The sequence below is a fragment of the Sminthopsis crassicaudata genome, chromosome 1 (assembly GCF_048593235.1).
Source record: "Sminthopsis crassicaudata isolate SCR6 chromosome 1, ASM4859323v1, whole genome shotgun sequence".
Taxonomy (NCBI): domain Eukaryota; kingdom Metazoa; phylum Chordata; class Mammalia; order Dasyuromorphia; family Dasyuridae; genus Sminthopsis; species Sminthopsis crassicaudata.
The window spans coordinates 461,918,863-461,927,443 of NC_133617.1; positions in this window are offsets into that span (position 1 = coordinate 461,918,863).

Consider the following 8,581-nt stretch of genomic DNA (forward strand, 5'->3'; position numbering starts at 1 on the left):
ATCTCACCTCATCTCATTCAAACTTAAGAGAGCATTGAGATATTGATCGGTAGAGGGAGATTGGATCTCTTTCAGCTAATCAAATCAGTGTTCAAATTTTGAGGTTGAAGTATTTTTTTAAGCCGAGTGTCTCTGCATTAAGAAACAGCCTAAAGGTGACTCTTTAGGGATAGTGAAACAGGTCTCAAGCTTTCCCAATTCTATAGTTTTTTTGGTTCTCTATAGCGTCCTCAAGAGAGAGAAAGATATGACAAAAAAACTTTGGTCAAGTCTCAGGAGTCTTCTGCAGTGAGCATCCTCACACAGAAAGCTCTGCTTGAGCGTGGAAGCCCCAGACAGCATTGATCATGCTCCAGCGGTCTCTCTCTGCTATAGAAAGGATGGAGTGGTGGCTTACTGGAAAAAACAAAAACCTCGTGAACAGTCACCAAATGGGAAATCAGAAAGACCGAAATCCTTGACCTCCAGGAAAAAAAAAAGTTTTAGTGTTCTCCATTCAATAGCTCCTCGCCTGATTCTAGACAATATGCAGATTCTATAACCCCTTATCCTTTAGAGAAGAACAACAAAATGCTCCTTGAGCTGTAATGCCAGAGAAACTGAGGCAAGATAGAAATCAGTTTAGGGAAACTGAGGCAGTAAAAGAGAATGTGGCACAACAGAGCAAGGGAGCATTCATCAGGGACCAGCTATAGAATAGAGAACAAGTCTAGAGAGAGACACCACAGGAATCCCCACAAGAGAATTTTCTAGAGAAAAGGCAACAGGAAAGGTTTCTTTTCCTTTAAAAGTGTTCACCAAGAAATGAACAGAACCAGAAGATCACTGTACACTTCAACAACAATGTTGTATGAAGATGTATTCTGATGGAAGTGGATATCTTCAACATAAAGAAGATCCAACTCACTTCCAGCTTATCGATGATGGACAGAAACAACTACACCCAGAGAAGGAACACTGGGAAGTGAATGTAAATTGTTAGCACTACTGTCTATTTACCCAGGTTACTTATACCTTCGGAATCTAATAATTAATGTGCAACAAGAAAATTGGATTTACATACATATATTGTATCTAGATTATACTGTAACACATGTAAAATGTATGGGATTGTCTGTCATCTAGGGGAGGAAGTAGAGGGAGGGGAAAATTTGGAAAAATGAATACAAGGGATAATGTTATTTAAAAAAATTACTCATGCATATATACTGTCAAAATTTTTTTTAAATTATAAAATTAAAAAAAAAAAGTGAAAAAAAAAGAAAAAAATAGATAAAAGTGTTCACCAAATTGAAAGTAGTTAAGAAGTTTTCAAATAGTTTCAGTCTCTTCCTCTAACTCCTCATTTCCCTGTGTCAGGGAATAAGAAGAGAAAAGAAAGAAAGAAGCTATCTTCACTCTCTTAACAATTTAATTAAATTTGTTTTGGAATTTTATTCCCCAGCCATCATCCCAAAGGTCTTTCTTGAAGCTGCAACCTGGCCAGGTTTCGAGCCTTAGAAAAGAAATTTGTTGGCAAGAGCATAGAATGCCAATCTAGAAAAATAGGAGAGAATATGCTAAGAGCAAAAGGTCTTGGGACTCAGAAAATTAGGAGGGAAAATTCCTACCTGTAAAGTTGGGTAGGAGAATGAGAGAAAGGACATAGCCTGCTTTCCACAGGTAGGCTATTCATCTCTCCACAAGGAGCTAAGGAAGGTTTAAGCAAGTGCTCTGAAGCTGGAGGAAAAAGAAAACCCCCGAGAGCAGTTTGAAATCCCCTGTCTTTGTAAAAGGCTGTGGCAGTGATGAGGAGTATTATAAGGGTAATAAACCGAGATGGGTCAGTTCCTTTTCAGGAGGTCTAATACTCTCTTTCCTCTTTCCCAAAGTCCCAACAGGCGGTCCGTTAGCGAATGAATTTCGCTACTCAAGGCTGTGTAGAAACAAAGTCTTTATTGATAAGAATAGAAACACCGGAGAGTCGGTGGGCAAAATGGCTGTAAAGTACCAGACCAGTTTTTGCAAAGAATATATTTTTGGGTCCCCTATTTTATACAAAACATAACGATTCAAATGCATTGATCTAAGGAAGTTCAGGAGAGTGACCTGGATAAGATAAGAATTCTTTTGTTATCTTTTGAGGACAGACAGAAGTGTCTTCTCCAAAGGAATTTCCTGATGCCATTTGGTCTGTTTGAGCAAATTAGAATGGGGGTTGTAAAACCCTGGCCATCTCAGATAGCCCAAACTAGTTTGACCAGATCTAGTATCAAAGATCCAAGTCCCAAAGGAAGTTGGAGATCAAACAAGGAATATCAAAGGGGCTACCGCCCTCAACAGCAGGAAGCACAGCTCTAAGGCAGGATAGATAGAAATCAGGGGAAACCAAGTCCCATTTTAAAATGTATGGGACAGCATGCTTCCTGAGGGCAGGAAGCTGTGGCTCCTTTAAGAGCTAGGGTCTGGGAGGGGTGTGGCCCACTTGTCCAGAATGTCGGCAAACTTCTGTTGGTTTAAAGTTGGTAGAGAACTTTTCTGGAGATGTGAGAAGATAAGATTGAGTCCCAATCTCCCCACTGTACAGTACCCCAATAAGAGGACAGGATAGGAGCATTTAAATCACAGGTTGCCAAGCTATATAGGAGAGGTCTAAAAAAAGGCCTTGAGATCCTCTGTCTATGGGAGAGGGGGAGGAAAGACCAGAGGTGCCCAGCAAGGGTGAGAGAGAAAGAGATACAATCTTACCGGGGTCCTCTGTTGATTCCATGTTGGAGTTCCCAGGAGTTGGAGCCAAGGGTAGAGACATGTCTCCAAGCTCGCCCCAATTCAGTGACTTTTCTCCTTGTGGCTACAGCCTGATCATTAGAGACCCCAGTGTATATAACAGTGGAGTGGGAGAAGTGATGGGAATCTGACAAGGGAAACTGAGGCTGGAAACCCCAAAAACAGTCATTTCCCACGTTATCGTGACCTCTAGAAGCCAGCCCAACCCCACCCAGTTTTCTATAGAGCTGAATTTGTACTAATCAAACTTTCTATAGCCCTACTGAAGCCTATTCAAACCCAATAGCTCTGTATTGTCTCAAATCATATATATGAGGGTGGGAAGAATGGGCGGATGAGCAGAACGGACAGAACTCTAATTCCATCAAAGAGTTCTGCTCCATTTGAGATCTCTTGATGATTTATAATAAACTTAAACTTCTAATTTTATTTATAATTTAGTAAATTCTTTTACTTCCCCAAACCTGGGATGTGCCGGCTTTAGATGAGACAAATTGTATAGAACTTAAGTGGAAGTACTTAAGGTGAATTCAGTTCTATTGATAGTTAAGTAGGGGTACTTAGCTTTAATTCAGCTCTATAGAAAACTTGGGTGGTGTCTGCTGAACTCTATAGAAAGGTAAATTAGTGGTACTTAACAGAGGTGGGGTTGGGCTGGCTTCTAGGTCATGATAATGTGGGAAATGACTCTTTTTGGGGTTTCCAGCCTCAGTTTCCCTTGTCAGATTCCCATCAGAAGGACATCTCGTAAGTTTCTGTTTATCTCCCCCAGACAGATCAAAGAGAGTGCTGGCTTTAAACCCTCGAGAGGGCTCCCCAAAATGGCCATGTGTTTCCTTGGTCTGGGGGAGGTGGTGGTGTTAAAGAGACACTTCCTCTCCTGTCTCGGAGTTCCTGCCAGAGAGCAGGGCTTTCTGGTGAAAGAAAAAGGAGTGCCTTGTGATAAGGTTCTTTGTCTCTGGAGGGGTTGGACAGAGGGAGCCAAGTATCTCTGCTTAAGGAAGGATTTTTAAAGTTTAAATATAATAAACCTATGTTTTAACCTCCATAATCTCTGTGTGGCAATAGTGTTTTTAGGTAACATTACCTATCACAAGAAGTCAATGGGAATGTTTTACTTTATCTCCAGAGTAGATAAATGTTTGCCAGCTGGTCCTCAACAAAACAAAACAAAACAAAAACCTGTTCTTTCCAGTTTGCTGCCTGGAAGAAACTATACTGCACTACATTTCCCAGAAGCACAGTCAGCTAATCTCTGAAAGCTTTCCATCTGCCTTCCGAGGTACCAGTCTGTTACCCTTAATATTTCTAGAGCAAAACTAATTCTGTATTCCAAAAAAATCCCCTCCTACCAAACATCTCTATTTCCATGAAAGATGTCATCATTCTTCTAGTCTTCTAAATTTGTAATTTCATTGTTAGTCCCAATGTTTAACCTAATGGTACAATGCAAAGAGCACTGAATTGGAGTCAAAAGACTTGAGTCTAAATTCCAACTCTGTTACTTACTGTGTGATGCCCAGCCAATCATTTAACTAACTTCTATGGGCTTAGTTTCCGTAGCAGGAGTGTAAGGGTCCAGTGAGAGGTCAGGCAAGCGCAATTGGAATGTAATAGGCCAATGGTCTCGAGGTCCTTGGAGTTGAGTACATAGGGACTTCCTTTGTGGGTGGGATCTCCAGCCATGGCAGGAATCCTAATCACTCTGAAATTACTTCAGGAAGGGAATGTAATCTCCATCGTTGATTGGCTTGTGCCTGTGACCTCATAGACCCTATATAAGCTCAGAGAAGGAAGGGCTTGACCCTTTTTTCCATCTCTTTTCCACCTTTTCCACCTGAAGCTTGACCCAGGGGAGCAATAGTGCAGGAGGTCATAGAGTGAGGTGTATGTAAGCCACGTGAATAAAGTCTAAGCTTGTCTGCTAAAACTCTCGGTGCTCTGTTGTGCTCAAACTGCATTCGTATGAGATAGCAGCCAGAGGACTTCTGAGAACCCCAAAACAGAGGTAAGATTGATATTATATTTACCAGAGTCTCTCTGATTAGGCCTTGGAACTAGGATAGATTATTGATAGTTGGTGAGAGTGGCACTTAACACAGGAGATCATGAATTTTTTATTATTAGTATAGTAATTAGGGTGAAGCCCAGTTAGTGTAATGCTGGAGAAACTGAGGGATAGAGATTAGAGAGTTTTTAATATTTGATTTGGAGAGGGAGAGATTGTGCTGGGACCAAAGAATCCATTTTTGATCCCAGTATTGAATGAGACTTTCATCTCCAAGAATCCAGCAGCAAATGTGAGTTTCTCATGAAATATACATATGTATATATATGTATATATATATATGTATATATATATATATATATATATATATATATATATATATATATATATATATATATATATATATATATATATATATATAGCTCTAAGCTCCAGTAGATAGACAAAGGCAAGGGGTGTATATATATATATAGCTCTAAGCTCCAGTAGATAGACAAAGGCAAGGGGTGGGGCAGAGTGGTGGAGTCCAAACTCTGGTTAGTGGAAATCTCCAAGAAGAGACCATCAATCCGATTCTGACAGATTGGGGGTAGGGCCATCAATTCTTCCTAATTTCGAGAACTTAGGAGATGTCCAACTAGAGCCAGGAAGTCTGGGACTTAGAGATACCAATTAGGTATCTGAGATAGGACAGCTGGAGTTTTATCTTTTGGATTGCCAGATCTTCACAACCCTAATTATCTCAGTTCTAATGAGCAGAAAAAGGAGGTTGCAACCAGGGGGATTGAGGCAGAATAATTCAAGGAACTGAGGTAAAACAATCTAAGAAAACTCAGGCAGGACAATTAAGGAAATCAAGTCAGGACAATAAAAGGGAACTGTGGCACAACACTAAAGTTCTGACTTCAGGGCTGGTGCTGGATCCTCTGGACTATTCTTGCACTTAAAACAAAACAAAAAAAATCTTTACTATTTTTCGATATAATTGCTTTCTTTTGTAATTCTATATATTTCATTTTATACATTTAAAAAAAAACAAAAAATTTAAGAATACCTGACTTAGCATCCTATGACTATTGGGAATGATAAATAATAGATGCACAAGTCTGAAGGATTTCCTGTAGCACAGGTTGGTTTTAAATATATTGATCAGTGTTACTAATTAAGTAAGTGACCAAGTCATTCAACCTTTTTGAGCTTCAGTTTCTTTCTTTTTAAAAGGAGAGAGTATTCCTACTCTTTCCTTTACTAAGATTCTGAGTTCATGAAATTATATTGTAAAATATACTGAGAAAATCCACAAGAGGGCAGCCTTGTTTGCTGTAAAATAACTCTTTGGTAATACATTTCTGTTAATGTGACTATTACTATAAAAGTGTCCCATGATAGGAAATGTAGTACAGTATAGTTTCTTCCAGGCAGCAAACTGGAAAGAACTGGTTTTTGTTTTGTTTTGTTTTAGATTAAATCTTAGTTATTGCTATTACATAGACACAAATGAGTCCTGCACATTTATTCAACAAATAAATTACAGGGACATCAAGAATAGCTGATGTAGATAAGACAGGGATTTTAGTAGACCACAAACTCAATTTGAAACAACAGCATAATGTGATTAAGGAATTTCTCATGGCATTGAGTCAGTGCACTGGTCCATCATGGTTACTCCATATTTAATACCCTTGCTAAAGAGCATAAACAAAATAGGAATTATTCTCTCAAAGCTATTAAGTCTGTGCCTATACTATGATTTTATATATATATATTATAATACTCTATGCCCCTAAAGAGATCAAAGACAGAGGAAAAGGACCCATATATAAAAAAATTAGAGGAACAGGCTTAAAATCGGGAAGTTCAAATCAAGTCTCAAAGGCTAGCTGTGTAAAATGGCTGAACAAGTTAATGTTTGTATGTTTTTTTTAATTTTTATTTATTTGATTTGATTTTTTTTTTAGGTTATACATACACATTCATTTTTAAATATATTTCCATATAAGTCTTGGGGACCACCAGAAAAAAAAAAAAGAAAAAAGGGATGAAAATAATATTCTTCAGTCTCTTTAAGTCATTCAATTCCATTTGTTCGATTCTGATTTTCAATGAAACGTATTCCCCACATAAAAGGAATTCTATAGGTACATTTTGGGGAAACCTAAAGCCTGAATGAAGAGGCTTCAGAAGGATGGACTGATGATAGAGAGAAATGATGCTTTTCCCTCAAGTGTTTCCAGTATGGTAAACAATGTAATAACTATTTTCCCTTATGATGATTTAACTATTGAAATTACTTTGACTTCTGACAAAATGGAGGAGAGTACAACACATCTGCTTAAGCTCTGCATTTTCTCTCAGAATAATTTATCTCATGAGAACCCTCGGAATTAGTGCTTGATTGAAAAAAAAAAAAAAAAAGCAAATAATTACCAAGGGAAGATACCTTCAAAAGACACCAGAAAAGATCTGTTTTTGCTCATGGATGGGGATGGTTTTAGATCAGGCACAAACTGAAGGCAAGTTGCTGCAGCACAGCAGAGTAAGGCAGGCAGCTCACAGCTGAGCAAACTGAAGGGGGGCGGGGAGTGATCTCACCTGTCTCTGTGGAGAGAGCTTTAACACAGCATAAAAAAGCAGACCATTTGTTTTTCTTGTTAGTTTGTTTTCTTTGACTCTTCTTTGACAAAATGAGCAAAAAATTAAAGCGCAATCCTTTTGTCAGACAGATGATATGGAAATTGGTAAATCTCTTTGATCAAGCCTCATGTGATCCAAGTTACAGCACCCTCAAAATACTCATTAGGATGAGCTCACATTTCATTATAATATTTATTTTCCCATTAATTGTTAACCAATCAGAATTGACTACTACCCTCAGGAACACCCTGTCTTCTAAAAGCATATATACTGTGAACCCAGCTCTCTGAGGAATCCTTGTTATTTGATATATTATTAATAAAATAACTACCCAGGGATCTATGTCCCTCAAACTTTTTAAATGTTTCAAAGGATAATGAGCCAAGAGTATGAGAGAAAATTCTGAATTCCTTCTCTTTAGCCTCAAAGTCCCTTAGAATTAAAAAACATCAGTTTGAGTCCAGAGACAGACCCTTTTTTCCTGAAAAGAGTCCCATAGGTGATAGCTATATGAAATTTCATGTTAACATAGTTAACTACCAACTTTTTCAGCCCAATGATTCATCATGTTTGTGTACTAAAACCTCAGCTAGGAGTTGCCCTCTATCTCCAAGTAAGTCTTACTTACTAATGGAATTATATATTCTTGAAAGCAATACTTCAAGGATCTGGAATGTAACAAAAGCAGATCATAACCCATCTATGACTTAGAGCCTAATAGAGTTAGTTACCTAAGGCTTACAGAAGTTAAATGACTAGCTTATTATTAAAGGATATCAGAAAATGTCAGAAGGGAAATTTGGATCTAAGTCTACCATGAAGTATTGAAGTAAATTTCAAATTATTAGATTCAACCAGCTTTTAGACAGACTTTTTCTTTATAAAAATTTCTAATTAATTAGCCATTAATTAATATTTCTAACTTTTGCATATAATTTAGAAACATTTCCTGTGAGAGTTCTGGGTCTGGCATCTGGAAAAACTGAATTCAAATCCAGTCTTAGACACTTAACTGGTTATGTGACCTTAAACAAGTCAAATCACTCCATTTACCTGTTTCTTTATCTGTGAAATAGAAATAATATCTTCAAGAACTGTTGTGAAAATAAAGTGAGATAATATTTGTATAATGTTTAGCACAATGTCTGTCACATAATAAATGCTATCTAAGTA